A 15,163-nucleotide genomic window follows, 5' to 3' on the forward strand; every position below is an offset into this window, starting at 1 on the left:
TAGCAGTAACTAGTACTCTAACACATTACTTTTTAAATTAAGTAACTCAGTTACCGTTACTACATGGTGCGTTACTCCGTTAGTTTTTTTATATAGTCAACATCCAGGTGAACAGAGATGAGAACTGTACTTAAGATACTTTAGATACTTCCAGTGTCACATGCGGAGACGGGCTGTGGGCGTGTTTGTGTTGTTTACTAACAAGACTATCATGGCGGCGGCGGAGCTCAAGTCTAGTTTCTCCACCTGGAGATATTCTCACTACTTCACTTTTGTCGAGCACAAAGAAAATAAAGTTTCTGTTAAATGTAAGTTGTGTCCTGGCGGGTCAAAGAGCCTATCTACTGCCCAAACCAGTCATTCAAATCCCTTAAAACATCTGCAAAAACAACATGCTGGGACGAAGCTAGTAGCTAAGACCACAGACACTCAGCCGACGCCACTCCACCTCCACCTGCACCCAAGCAACAGCGGCTGGATTTTGACCAAGGGACTGCTAGCCAGGGAAAACTCGATGAAGCCATTGCACGGTATGTTGTAGAACACATGCAGGCTATTGCTACAGTGGAGTCACCCGCTTTCAGGGAGCTAGTTAGCATGATAGCATGTCCGGGCGGCACACGGCATATGGGACGGAAGACTTTTTCCAACTACCTGGAGAAAGAATATACAAAAATGGAAAGCCAGCTAATATCGATGCAATCCTTAGCGAAAAATGCTAACGGACATTGGCACAGAACTCAAGATAAAAGTACCCTTATTACTTATTGTAGCTGCACATACAAGATATCCGATTAAAACTGAGGTTCCACAGATTATTCAGGTATATAGTATCATCACTGAGTGATCCGAACTCTTGACAGGGGAAGCAAACACAGACATCACAACAAGTATCTTTACGGAGCATTTACGGGAGATCGTCTCACCGTAGCTGTCAATCTGATCAAAAGACTGGTTCAATGGCATTAAAACGAGAAAAAACGCGGCTGAATCGGTTAATCCATAGGTTGATAATGTTTCTGGGTAATAATTTTTTTAATTGATAATCCATAATTCCATTTGTATTTAAAAATCGGAGAGTAAAAGTTAGCTGCTAATGGTAGCCACCAGAGTTATCGCAGCTTCCGGTCTTAGCTATGCGGCAGTCTCACACACACACATTACCAAATAAGGAGTATGTGGGAGTTCCCATCGATTCCATTGGCTCTGACGGTTAGAAAGATATGTTACATGTCAAAATCCAGCAAGGGGGGCCAGAGATAGGTCAAATACACCCAAATGACCTCAGAAGTGTTTTTTTTTGCTAAATCTCTCTAAAAAGGTCAAATTTCACTTGTTTTGCATCAATCTTGATACAGGGTACTTATTATATGTTGTAGTTTGGATTCCTAAAGCTTTTAGTCTACCATCCCATCATTCAAGGGTGGTTTTCACTTTAAGTTTTTTGTTTTTTTGGACGGACGGGCGGTGTTCAATCTGAATTTAAAATACAACCAAAGCTATTGGCCATTTATTATTATTATTATTCTACAGCAACAAGGTTTCTTAGTGAGGAACTTCATTTTTCACTCTCCTCACAGCTGCTGATGTTGCGAAATATACTACGGCAATTCAACCGGCAGCTTGCCACAACAACAGACACACACAAACACACCAGACAGACAGACAGAGACACACACACACACACACACACACACACACACCCTTTTAACTGGAATATATGCTATACTGATGCCTAGCAATTATTGAGACAATGATTCAGTAACACACATCACAATGATTAAATAAATCACAAAGGATTATCAGTAATCATTTCAAAGTTACACAGACACATTGGATTAACCTTCAGCAACGTTTTTATCGTTTTAATGCCATTGAACACAACTTTTGATCAGAAACAGCAAAAGGTAAGACAAATTGGCTGTGTTTGCTCCGTAAAGCTACATGGTGTGATGTCTGGTTTGCTTCCCATGTCGCGAGTTCTGATCGCTCAGTGATGATACTTACAGATGTAGCACCTCATTTCGGACGCCCCTACCCATGTGGGTCCGTGATCTGCACGGGGTGGGCCCATGCTGAAAGGAAAAACCCCTGCAGGACTTGATAAATAAATACAATTATAATGAAACCAGCTGCAATGGATCATGGATCCATCAGGGGGAGCTGTGATTAAAAAGCTGCCACGCTGGAACTCATGTGAAATAAACAGCTGATAGATCTACAGGTATGGATATTTGTTAAGATCCATATGTCACGGATAGGATCATATTCTGTGCTAAGTAAGAGACATGTAATCATTTACAAAACATCACCATGTTTGTCAGGGACCAAGCAGTAAGACAACAGGACACAGGAGTGGTTTAAATAAACTAGGGTTTTTATTTACCCAAAAATCCACAAAACATCATATAATAACTAGGCTTATAAAAGAGGTCAACAGAAAATACCTAAAAGAAACATAACAGGTGTTAACTCAACAAACGGACCTCCTACAATGAAAAACCAAGGAACCTATATAGTGGCTTGGCCAAACCAAGTTGAACCCAAGGGATAATTAATAGTCACATCATACACAGGACACTGACAAAACCCAAATCCCCCCTTTGACATGGAAGCAGGTGGTTTGTCCCAATCTGTCCCAATTGGCTCCTTGCAGTATTTATCAGCGCTCGGCCACGCCCTTTGCTGAACCAGGAAGTAACCTACCCCAATGGACATGGTAACTCAAGAGACAAAGAATGCAATTAATACAAACACATACTTGTGTATTAGCTGTGCTAAAATGTTTGAAGTAATGTCAGATTACAATCAAATGAAGAGTTTACCATCTAGAGCAAATGTGTGGTGTTAATTGGCATGTTTTATAGTAGCTGCACTAAAGCAAAACTACTGAAGATGAGGATGCAGTGTAGTTGGTTTACCCTGTGTGGCTGTGGCCATCACAATGTTTAACAAAATAATGTCGTTTAATCCACGTAGGTGTAAGTACAAAACCATCGGTTTTTAAATGGCGCGGTAATGTTACAAGCAGAAGATGATTCAGAGAGAGGGATGTAAAGAGCTCCCTCTCTGTGGTCGGCCGACTAGAAGAGGACCCACAAGCCTTCGTCCTTCCCGCTTGCTGGCTGTTTGCTCCTCCTCTCTGGGGGCTGTGGTGACGTAGGAGACTTCCCCCTTCTGTGTCCGATATTGCGTTAAACGGAGGATTTCGACATTTTACATTCATTGCTTACTTCCACATGCCCTTTCTCCTCCTTATCTCTTTCATGTTAACGGCGTCAATAGCCACTTTAATGATACTAATGGACGGTAGTCCCGGATGTCATCATGAAGGATTTTCAGAATAAAAGCTTGGTATTGAGAACTTCCGTTTTTTTCCAGAATAAAATAGCATTTAAACTGACGGTATATTTAAGATACATTATGGTATCAAAACATTGATTTTAATTTCTAACAGTCCATCCTTACACACCTAAAAGATGTGTATAATACTGAAATCAATGAGTTATTCATCTGAACTTGGCATAGTACATAACTCATATCAAAAACATACAATCAAAATGGAATGGTTCAATAGCCTTAACTTTATAAAAATACAAAAAATACTTTGACTGTGCTTAAAACTGTCTAACTGAAAACTGTCTTTAAACTGTCGCCTCATGAGAAATGTACCCTCCCTCCTTTCATACCATTTTAAGGTATGAAAGTAATATGTTCTCTAGAAGAGGCCGTCGTGATCAATCGGTACGTTAGGACATGGAATGCAACATCTAGCACTCCCCTGGGCCCCCTATGTTATCCTTGTACACTGTGGAGCCTAAACTCCCCCTGGGACTGGTCTCTTAGCCCTACTGGCTTTGGGGTGTTTCGCCATGTTGATTAACTGCATAAAAAACATCACTGGCTGTGCTAGTGCACAGGTCCCAGCCCAATCCTGTGGCAACACTGAGTACAAGGTTTTAGTTCCACGATACCAACATCTACTCTGGGATACGGCATTCTAGACAGTCATTTCTGGGAGAAGATTTTGGTCAGTTACAACAGTTGTAGAATTTCATTACTTAAGAGTTCCTACTTCAGTACCTTTGGGTGGTCTGTTCTAATGATGTGATAAAGTCCCTGAAATGGTGTGAAAACCGGTGGAATATCACTAACGCATTATACTAATTTATTTTCAATTCTGGTCTACTTAAATAACTATGCTAACCCCTTTAATAGTGTGTGGAACCTTGGGTGCCCGAGCATGTGATAATTACTCCCTCCTTTAAGGACTTTAAAAACAGAAGTCATTTCATTAATGGTTTGTAGTTCAATTCAGGAATTTTCACTTATGGCAGATATGTTTCTGCTTTAAATAACATCTCTAAATGTCAGGTCATCCCTGATTAAATGGATGAGCATTAGGAGCTGGTGGCGCTTGTCTTTTAAAACTCATACTCTGGTGCCGTGTGCTCCCTGTGAAGCTGCAAGTAAGATTTAAAACATCTGCAGGGTGGGTTGAGCGACCCCTTCTCCCTGAACAATATTTGTTGTCAAAAATATGCACCATTAAAATGAGTGATGCAAGGCCTCGCATGCATTACTCCCAATTATACTAGTTTTTAAAAATTGAAAATAGCAATCGCTCTTTGCCCAGTGTCTTTTTAAAACTCTGGGACGACAAACAAATGTTATTTCCACCTTAACAGTTCTCCTGTGGTAATAACCATGCTACAATGGAGACATCAATACTTTAGATTGGAATACTTTCTTTGGCTTGGTACTAGCTCTACCTTTAACATTCTTCATTCAAATAAAGATTTGTCTGCTTTTATAGAGTGGTTACTAAAACTATCCCTTTAAACTGTAGATCTATATTATAACTAGGGCTGTCAAACGATTACACATTTTAATCAGATTAATCACAGCTTAAAAATGAATTAATCATGATTAATCACCATTCGAACTATGTCCAAAATATGCCATTTCTTTATGTATATTGTTGTGGGAATGGAAAGATAAATGAAAGAAGGCGGATATATCCATTTAACATACAGTATCTATGTTTATTATAACATTGTTCTGTGTGTCAAAATGAAAGACAACCCACACACCTATCAATCATCAAACCGTGGGGTCTTAATTCATTACGTGTTGATTTCTATCAACGGGGGAGTACTTCAGGAAAGTCGACAGAGGGGTGGGGGGGGCTAGTGGAGTACTTCGTGACCACAGAGTGTGAACGTTGTGATCAGCTGTTTTAGCGCAGTTCTCCAGTGTAGGGGGGGAGTCTCCCTCCGCAGCCGGTTGCCGTAGTTTTGGCACAGTTCCGTTGTACAGACCAACGTTAACAGCAGCCTGTCTGTGCACACGGAGACCGACTCTGTCGTCCGGTGATCTAACCGCCTTCTGGAAAAGCTTCACAAGTACGTCGGTACGCAAATGCGCTTTGTGACACAAGTGACGGTACGCATTTCAGATTACGCACATAACCTGCGTACCAGTTATGTGCACCCCTGTACCAGAGCCATATTATTACTATTATATGGCTCTGCCCTGTACTACAGCAAAAGTATTCTCCGTCGGGACTTCCTGCAACAACACCACGCCGTTATCAAAGATGTTCTATTGAGAAGACGATCACTACGTGACAAAAGTTTTCAAAACCGTGGCTACTGAAATCAATCTTACTAACTGCTGTCTGTGCAATTTACTCCGCGAGTTGGCAGACTTTATTTTGCTTACTTTAACATCATTTTTCATGGTGGGGCTAAGCCATTTCTTGGTATGGCTGTAGCCTACCTCAGCCATACCCTGGCGCTGCCACTGGTGGCACGTATGGGGCGGGCCATTCTGCACATGCGTTAAATGTGTTAAATATTTTAATGCAATTAATTCAAAAAATTAATTACCGCCGTTAACACGATAATTTTGACAGCACTAATTATAACAAATTAAATCTTCCCCAAATTCACACATGAATAAGAATCTCTTAAAGAATAATTTGTTTATATGATGAAAAGATTGAATAATATGTTCTACCCTCAGTGTGTTTATGTGTAAACTCACTCACTCCCGTTTTCCTTCTCTCCCCCTCTGGTTGTCTCAAGCCACGACCCCCTCATGTTCTGCTGGACCACGCCAACTCCTCCGTCCTGTCCTCTCCTCCGTCCACCTTCTCCTCAGCCCATCCGCTCTTGAATCCTTCCACTGCAACTCTTTCCAGTGGCCCAACTGCTTTGCTTTTCATCTCCTCCTTTACAGTCTCTTCGCTGTTGCATGAAGGGCGTATTCCGCTCTCATGTCCCACACTCTGCTCTTATGCCAAATCTCGTGGCTCAGCTTGGAACTGCATGTCCTGTGGGGGACCGATGAGAGTGTGCCTTCTATAGCATGCTGTTTGGTTCTGGATGCCTCAGGTGGAGATGGTACTGGATGCAGTGTTTCAGCTCTGGTTCTCTGTCTGTTCGATGGAGGAGGAGGAGGAGGAGGAGGAGGAGGAGGAGGAGGAGGAGTCTCCTGTGGTGAGGTCTTTTGTCTGCCTGGAAGATGGGGTCGTAGCGGTCTGACAGGCGCGGAGAGAGAGAGAGGGAGAGAGAGAGAGATCTCGGGACGCATTACCTATAGTTAATTCTAACACACTGAGGTAAAATAAATCCGATCCTTTCCACTCTATTTTCCTAATCTTACTATCTGTCTTAGATGTTAAATGTCATCTAAACCCAATTAATGTCTACTAATGGTTGTGCCATATCCCTAAACATTGTTTCCACCCACTGTAACATGGCTACTCCAAATAACTCTTTCAGGAAACCTTTTTCTTCCATAAACTGAAATACCTACATGTTTCAAGCACCACATATTTCACACACTATAAAAGAACGTCCCCATATTTTCTCCATCACTTTAAATCTCACTGTTATTTAGATTATTAGTAACTTTTGTGACTGGACATATTATATCTGCAATGTCGCCACAATCTGCTGGGGATTTTGTTCATAGAGTTTGTACGTACAAAGCTGTACTTGTGGGTTAGTAGCCTGTTTCTACTGTAATCATTTTCAATAATTGTGCTCAGGTCACCGGTCGGTTGTTCATAAACTTAACAGGGGGTGTTTCTGGTACAGACTAAAACATGGATCCAGTGTATTTGGAGATTCCCCTAATCTGTATATCCCCATCACTTACATATCCCGATCACTTAAACCCATCTCATCATTTGATACAAGAACTGCATATATGGGGGGTGAATCATCTTGATTGTAACCACCTCACCTTTGGGACCGAGTATTTCTAACTCCTCCTCCTGTTGCTCAGCTGATCTTTTGGCTCTGGGGATAAGTGAAACTCTCTCTCCTCCAGGACAGGTCCTCCGCCAGGTGAACGCCCAGGAGTTTGATCACTGAGACTCTCACAGCCTCCATCAATGTACAGGGGCTGCATGACGGTCTTCTTCCTCCTAAAGTCAATGATCATTTCCTGGGTTTTCAGCTTGTTCAGCTGCAGGTTGTTTACTTTGCACACCGCTAGCAGTTGCTCCACCTCTTCCATGTACGCGGTCTCGTCACCCCCTGAGATGCAGCGAACTTTATGATGGAGTTGCTGGTGTGGGCGGGGACGAGATCATAGGTGTAGAGGGCGTATAGTATGGGGCTCAGCATGCAGCCCTGTGGTGATCCGGTGCTGAGACTGAGGGACGTTCATTACAACTTCTCACCGTTCCATCCACCGGGATCAACCCACTGTCTTTTGTGAACTTTCACCCTCACCCAATCACCTGGCCGAACAGGAGTCTCTTCTGGTGTCTCGTCTGGTATCTCTGTAGCTTTCCTAGCCTGTGTAGACAAAACTTGGATAATATTACTCAGAGTTCTGACATATTCATCACTTTTATTCGTCTAATATCTAAAACTGGACCACTTCCTCCTTGGAGAAGGCCCAAGCTTCAGCATACCTTTTGTCATTATGAGACCTATTATTAACTTTTTTTATGTTACATGTGTAACTAATGTCCTGCAGGTCACCCTTGAAAAAGAGATCTTTTGATCTCAAGGGGCTTTCACCTGGTTAAATAAAGCCTACAAACAAACAAAAACTACATGTTATTATTTATTAACTACAACGTCACTGAAATCTACCTAATGGCCACTCGCCACTGCTCTCCCCCCTCCTGTGATCTTCCAACCCCCCTGTGATCTCTCTTCTCCAGTGTTGGGCAAGTTACTTCCAAAATGTAATATATTACTGTCTTTTGAAAGTAATAAGTTACATTACAATATTACTGTCTCTGAAATGTAATGAGTTACACTACTTCGTTACATTTAAGTTACTTTCACCAAAATAACCACAAAAGAATGGCTAGGTATTTTAAATGCTAAAATGTAGTTTAGTGTAGCTCATTAGATATCCAGTGAAGGGCGATGTGGTATAGCATAACAACTGTGTAGGCCATTAAGGCTACTATCAACTTATATTACACGGCTTAGTTGAATACTCGATTCTGATTGTACCGCTCGTCATGTGACGAGGAACAACCAATCACAACCGAGAAACATCTCAACTTCTGTAAACACAAGTGTACGGCAAATATGGAAGATAGGTCAATTTCACAGCAGGTGGATCGTAACCCTTACTTTAAGATCTCTCCGGCATGTCCCCCATATTGATGGTATGTCAATAAAATATAACACAATCATTAATATCCTCCACTTTCCAGTATCAAGTGTCGCTTTCCGGGGGACACACCCACACACAATATTGTGTCTCTGTTTTGATCTGTGTGTATTTACTAGAGATGATCCGATCACGTGATCGGGGATCGGAGCCGATCACGTGATTTTCAAAAGATCGGAATCGGGAGAAAAAAATCGGGGATTGGGATTTTTTTTTTTTTTTTTACAAAATATTTTTATTATTTTATTTAATGTTACAAAACAAAAATGACCATGTCCACGTCTTAAAGTCATCCTGAGGACTTCGTTTTGGTTTAAAATTACACAACATCGTGTATGTGTTGCTTTCTTTGGGCTTGTTTTCATAGACCTGGGGCCTATACTACGAAGCTGGTTCAACCTAACCTGGATATGTTTGAGTTAGCCGGTTGGCCTAATCCAAAACATACGCGCTCTCGCTAAACTGTACTACGATGCTGGTTATCAAGTGGATCGCTCAAGCCAGCCGTTTCCTATCTAGTTAGGTGCGCGTTCACATGAAAGGGGTGGTATTTGGAGCATTCGACCAATCACAAACATGGAGAAGCGCACTGACAGCGCAGCGTCATACTTCCTGAATGAAAAGTGAACTTTAATACTAGTCAAAAATGAAGAAGTTAAACTTTAAACATCCATGACTTAAACACTTTATCCAGGATCAAAGCCACATAGCTGCACCTGCAAGGTGAATACAGCTGGCAAAAGAAAAAGTGTTTGAATGCATACATTAACAGGTTTATGATATCACTGCCCCGTCTAAGACACGATCTGACTTTAATTACATTTGTCTCGAGTGTTTCGTCAACTTAATGTGTTGCTTAAAATAATACTTCTGCATCCAGTATGTGACACTGTGAGTGTTGCACGGCCAGATACGGCTCAGCTGACTCAGATAAGGAGATATATGATACATTATGAAGTGATATGCCGCGGACTGTACTTAATGTACTCTGATCCGGTTACTTATGTTGTGGCAGATATTTAAGTAAGCTTTCTTAACGCTAATGTTATAATAGTCAGATTGCTCTGAAGATGGGAGGTGATATTCTATTAATGTTCACGTTCACACAGTCGGTGATTTTTGCCGGCCGTCTTTCCTGCAACGGCAGCTTTTCTGTATTTCCTTTCTCCTGTAATATGACTTGATCGCTTTAAACTCCGCACACTGAGCTCTGATTGGTCAGCAGGCAGTGCTTTCACTGAGTTGATCTCTTAGCCTGCAACCTAACCTGGTCCCGACCAGGTTAGCTGCTAAGCATAAGTTACCATGGAGATCTAGCCTGCTAAAAAGAGAACCAGCTTTGTAGGACAGGAAAGCCGGAGTTTCCCCTGAATTTAGCCGCTAAGAGAACATCCTGCTTCGCAGTATACCCCCCTGGTTGCTTATTTCTCTCAAATCTGGCATCAGAGTGGGCGCAGTGTCTAATAGTAGCAGCAAGCTAACGAGAGGCTACGTTCAGCTGGTGACTCGGGAGTCGGGACAGAGAAAATGTCAGGAGTTTGGAAGTATTATAAAATTGAAAGCGAAGGCAGTGTAACAGCCAGATGCAATGTTTGCAAGGCAGAGGTTCCGCGTAGTGGAAAGAACAGAGCTACGTTCAACACGACCAACCTAATACGCTACCTGAGAAACAAACACCAACAACAACACGACGAGTACACAGCGGCCACTCAGGTAACGGCACTGAAACAACCGACACTTTCATGTGGGCCCACCCACATGCACGTCTGGCCCACCCACAGCCAATCAGCGCTTCATAGCGCATAACCGGGAAGCCCAGAAGGCCACAAACTACAGTTCATCTAGTGGCCGACAGGGGATGGATGCAAAAAGGAGCAATTCCCATAGACCCCTATGTTAAAATGCCCAACTTTACAGCAGAAATGAACATGTTTCTAGCCTGGATCCAATAAAACTTATTCTGGATATAGTTAGATTCCACCTTCATGACAATGGAATAGGGAGTGCATTTTTTTACCGTGAGTTTTTATAGTAAGTAAAGTAACTTTTGCCGTGAGTGAATGAAAGTATTATTTCTTCTTGAGGTCTGCAGTTTAGCGCGTACACATTTGCTGAATATGAAAACACTCAGTGTGTGCCCACTGTGCGACTGTCAAGGATAAACAACCTGTGCCCCCGATATATGTTGTATGTATTATTGCTACACAAACATTACATTGCAGTTTAAGTGTCGCCAACTCCGTTTAAGAGATCTATCCCCCGTCTGTGTGCAAGGGGGCGGGGCAGTTTACACACACGCAGCTGCTACATGCAGCAACACACAGAGGAGATGGCGGAGAGAACGCGCTCCGAGGTGTGGTTAAACTATAGCCGTGTCGATGGGGACAATACTCGTTACCAAAAGTGGAATAAGAGTTTAGCATGTAAGGGCGGTAACACGAGCAATGTGTCTAAACATTTAGCAAAAGTGCTCCACATCCAGACGGAGGAATGCACCGGGTTGGACTGTCTTTCTAGCAGCTCTGTAGCCCCGTCCACGAGTAACGTTTAGTTTAGTTAGTTTATCTTTTCCAAAATAACCGATAAAAGTAATGTTAAAGGACCGGATCGATAAGACATAGACATAGACATACTTTATTGTCATTTCAACAAGACACAGAGTGTACTATTAAAACGACATGTCGTTGTACTGGCTTACAGGAACAGGACAATATAAAAACTTGCTAAAATTGTACATATAAATAAATAATAGTGACGTGGTGCTGATAAAATTAAAGATAAAGAGTGCATTTAAAATATAAAGACTTACTATACATATAAATAAAATAGACATACTATATAACAAATATGTGCCCTTTACACAGCGTAATGTAATCTTTATGTTACTGGTCTGCTTGCTGTTCAGCAGTCTGATGGCTTGGGGGAAAAGCTATTGCAGAATCTGCTGTTCTGCTCTTAATGCTGCGGAGCCTCTTGCCGGAGGGCAGCAGGGAGAACAGAGCATGGTGAGGATGAGTGGGGTCTTTAAAAATGTGCTGGGCTTTTGTCAGGCAGCGTTTCTGAGCGGTGTCTCAGATGGGAGGGAGAGAAACTCAGATGATCTTCTCTGCTGTCCTGACCACTCTCTGCAGAGACTTCCAGTCTTTGGCGTTGCAGTCTCTCGACCAGATGGAGATGCCGCTGGTCAGCACGCTCTCTATGGTTCCTCTGTAGAACGTGGTGAGGATGGGGGGGGAGCTGTAGAGCAAGTGTAGGCGCTGCTGTGCCTTCTTAAATAGTGATGTGGTGTGAGTGGACCAGGTCAGACTGCTTGTGATATGCAGCCCCAGGAACTTGGTGCTGGCTGTAGTCTTCACTGCTGTGCCGTTGATGTGGAGGGTGACGGTGCTTTTTGTTCCTGAAGTCGACAATAATCTCTTTTGTTTTATCGACATTCAGGATCAGGTTGTTGGTGTTACAGCAGTCTGTCAGATGTTTCACCTCCTCCCTGTAGGCCTGTTCGTTGTTGTCCCTGATGAGTCCCACCACTGTTGTATCGTCCGCGTACTTTATGATGTGGTTGGTACTGAACCTGGAGCATAAGCATAAGCGCTATCGATAAAAGTAATAGTACCGTTAAAGCCTTAACGATACCCATCCCTATGTGGATGTCAGTTTTACACACATTCTGAGGCCGCCGTGCCTATGTTTTTTGTTTTCACTGCTAATTTATGCTTATGTTCTATTAGTGCATTACAAAATCATTAATGATGTTTCAGCTCAGACCCCACGCTTAATATGTCTCCCCCTGGCCCACCTACATTTCTCCAGGCCCACCCACACAATAATTCCTGGCTACGCCACTGGTGAAAAGGCCAACCAAATAACAGCCAAGATAGCTGAATTCATCGCGTTGGATGACCAGCCGTTATCTGTTAAATCGGTATCGGCAGATTGTCAAAATCAAATGATCGGAATCGGATCAGGAGCAAAAAAAGGTGATCGGGACATCCCTAGTATTTACGGTATTTACATGAACACAGAGCAGATCAAAGCAGAGACATAAACACAGTTTTTTAGGGAAAACACTGCGGTCCCACAGACAATATTGTATCTTTAACTATCAACACCATAAACGGGTAAAGATGGTCGCTTAAGGTAAGGTAGGCCTACAACCTGCATCAGCGCCCTTAAAAGTCGGCACAAGAGTAGACATGCAGAGCCGGACCGACGCAGTAAAGTTCTACACCGCTTGACAGCAGACATGACCACAACAATATTATAAACATTAAAACTGCGGGCACACATGTGCGCGCAGTGATGAGCGGGCCCTCGCGTCCGTGCGCCTGTCGGGGAGGGCAGCCGATCGTCCCGGTGTCAAGCAGACGGGTGCGATTCCTCGGAAATGAGCCGTTTGTCATTTCTCAAATGTTCGCGTCCCAGACTCCCAGGTCCTCCGGCAGCGACCCGGAAACGGAGGTCGGCGCGCCGTCTCGAAGGAAAACAAAATTCTCTAAAGGCTCGTCAAGGATCGATTATCAAGGAGGCTGCCTGGAGGAGCCGTAACCGAGGATACACTGATTTAGAGGAGAGAGGAGTGTCTCTAGAGGAGCTATAACCGAGGTTACATTGAAGTATTCTCCTGAGTCGATTTCAGCCAACAGTGATGTTTAAAAGAGGTGTGACGCACGTATGACTTCTGTCAACGAAGCACAGCTCTGCAAACTTTTCCCGTTGTGATTATAAGTTATTTAAGATGATCAAATGTGCATCAGACTTTCTGCCCTTTACCGTTTGTTTACTCACTAATCACATCCCCCCTGGATGTTAGGTGATGTTACAGTGAGAACAGCTGCTGAGGTCAGTGCAGAAAGCAGAACAGTGTGTATAATATATATCGCTCAATAATATATGTAACATGCCTACATTTCACACTTTATTTGTAGGCTTTAGGAGATATCAACACATAAACAGTAGATATTTTTCATGAAACCATGTAGTGTTTCACATAATAAAACATACAAGGGCCTGAAATGTATTATATGCTTTATATGTGTGTGTTGTGGAGTGTATTGGTGTCTGTCGTAATGAATATGCCGCCAGCAAAGGGCTAACAGTAGGTGAGTGTGTTTTGAAGTAACCTGTGTTCCCAGTGTCCAGATATGAGTTTGCTTAAACATATGTGTGTGCTTAATTACTTTGTATTAAATAGTAGCAGTCTGTATAACAAGAAGCTGGAAATATGAGAAGTGAAACATTTGTATTAGGAGTAGTGGAGATGTGAGAGATGAGATATCCTTATTTGGACACCGCGTGTCAAACATCTGGAAGGCTGCATGGTAAAATGTGTGTGCGTTCTGTCAAAGAGTAAACTGATGGGGGAGGGGGCCGGAGAGAAGGAAGTCCATGCAAAAGACCTCAAACTTAAGAGACTCTTGTTTCAGGGTCGCCTCGGCTGGCTCGCGCTGATTCATTGCGACAGGCCATCATTTTTGTATCTCCCAATAGATGACCTCTGTGGGAGGAGCATCCGACACAACTTCTCCCGTTGGAATTACATGTAGCCCTGTTGTGCCCTTGGTCCGGTATCTTTTTCCTCCTGCTGCCAAGATAGTAAGATCTCCCAGCAATAGGACCAGAGCAGGGGTACCCCTTTTAATTGTATTGTTGTTTTTTTACCATTAAAACAGATTATTGTTTATCCTTTATCCTGGTGTTTCGAATTCCTTCTTTTATCATTTAACCAGTTCATCAAGGGACGCGCGGAGCCGAGGTGGGCTTCAGACCACCATCTTCAGCGCTCCAACAGTTTGTGTTTGTGTGTGTGTGTGTGAGAGTTGATGTGCCAGGCAGACAGGCAGAACTCAGTAGATTATCCGACATATACATGGTCCAAAAAGGTATATTCTCCGTTAGCTTACGAGCTCCCCGTTTGAGCTAGCAACTATTTTCTTCAAAATGTAGCATCACATTGGATATGGGCTGAATTTGTGCTGGATTGGAATTTTTCCAATCATTTCCCTAGGAGGAGTTTGCAAAAATGTGCTTAAAATGCATGAACAATGCACATTTCTGAAAATGGCCCACTTTCTGGGGGACGGGGCTAATGAAAAGCAATTAGAAATATGTGTGCAATCATAATAGCAATGTGTATACAGCGTTTCGTGAATATCGGAAAAACTAAATGCGAGTAGTTTGGAGTAGTTTGCGACATGTAAATCGTCAAAAATTGTGTATTCGCTGTTAGCTTACGACCTCCACGATTGATTTATCAAAAATGTTCTTCTCAATTTAGCATCATATTGGAAAGGGGATGAACTTGTCCTGGATTGGAATTTTTCCGATCATTCCCCTAGGAGCAGTTGGCAAGAATGTGCTTAAAATGCATGAAAAACACACATTTTAAAAGATGGCCAACTTTCTGGGGGGCGGGGCTAATGGAAGGCAATTTGAAATATGTCCGCAATCATAAGAGCAATGTGTATACAGCGTTTTGTGAATATCGGAATAACTATATCCGAGTAGTTTGGAG

This window comes from Pseudochaenichthys georgianus, chromosome 13, assembly GCF_902827115.2.
Source record: "Pseudochaenichthys georgianus chromosome 13, fPseGeo1.2, whole genome shotgun sequence".
Taxonomy (NCBI): Eukaryota; Metazoa; Chordata; class Actinopteri; order Perciformes; family Channichthyidae; genus Pseudochaenichthys; species Pseudochaenichthys georgianus.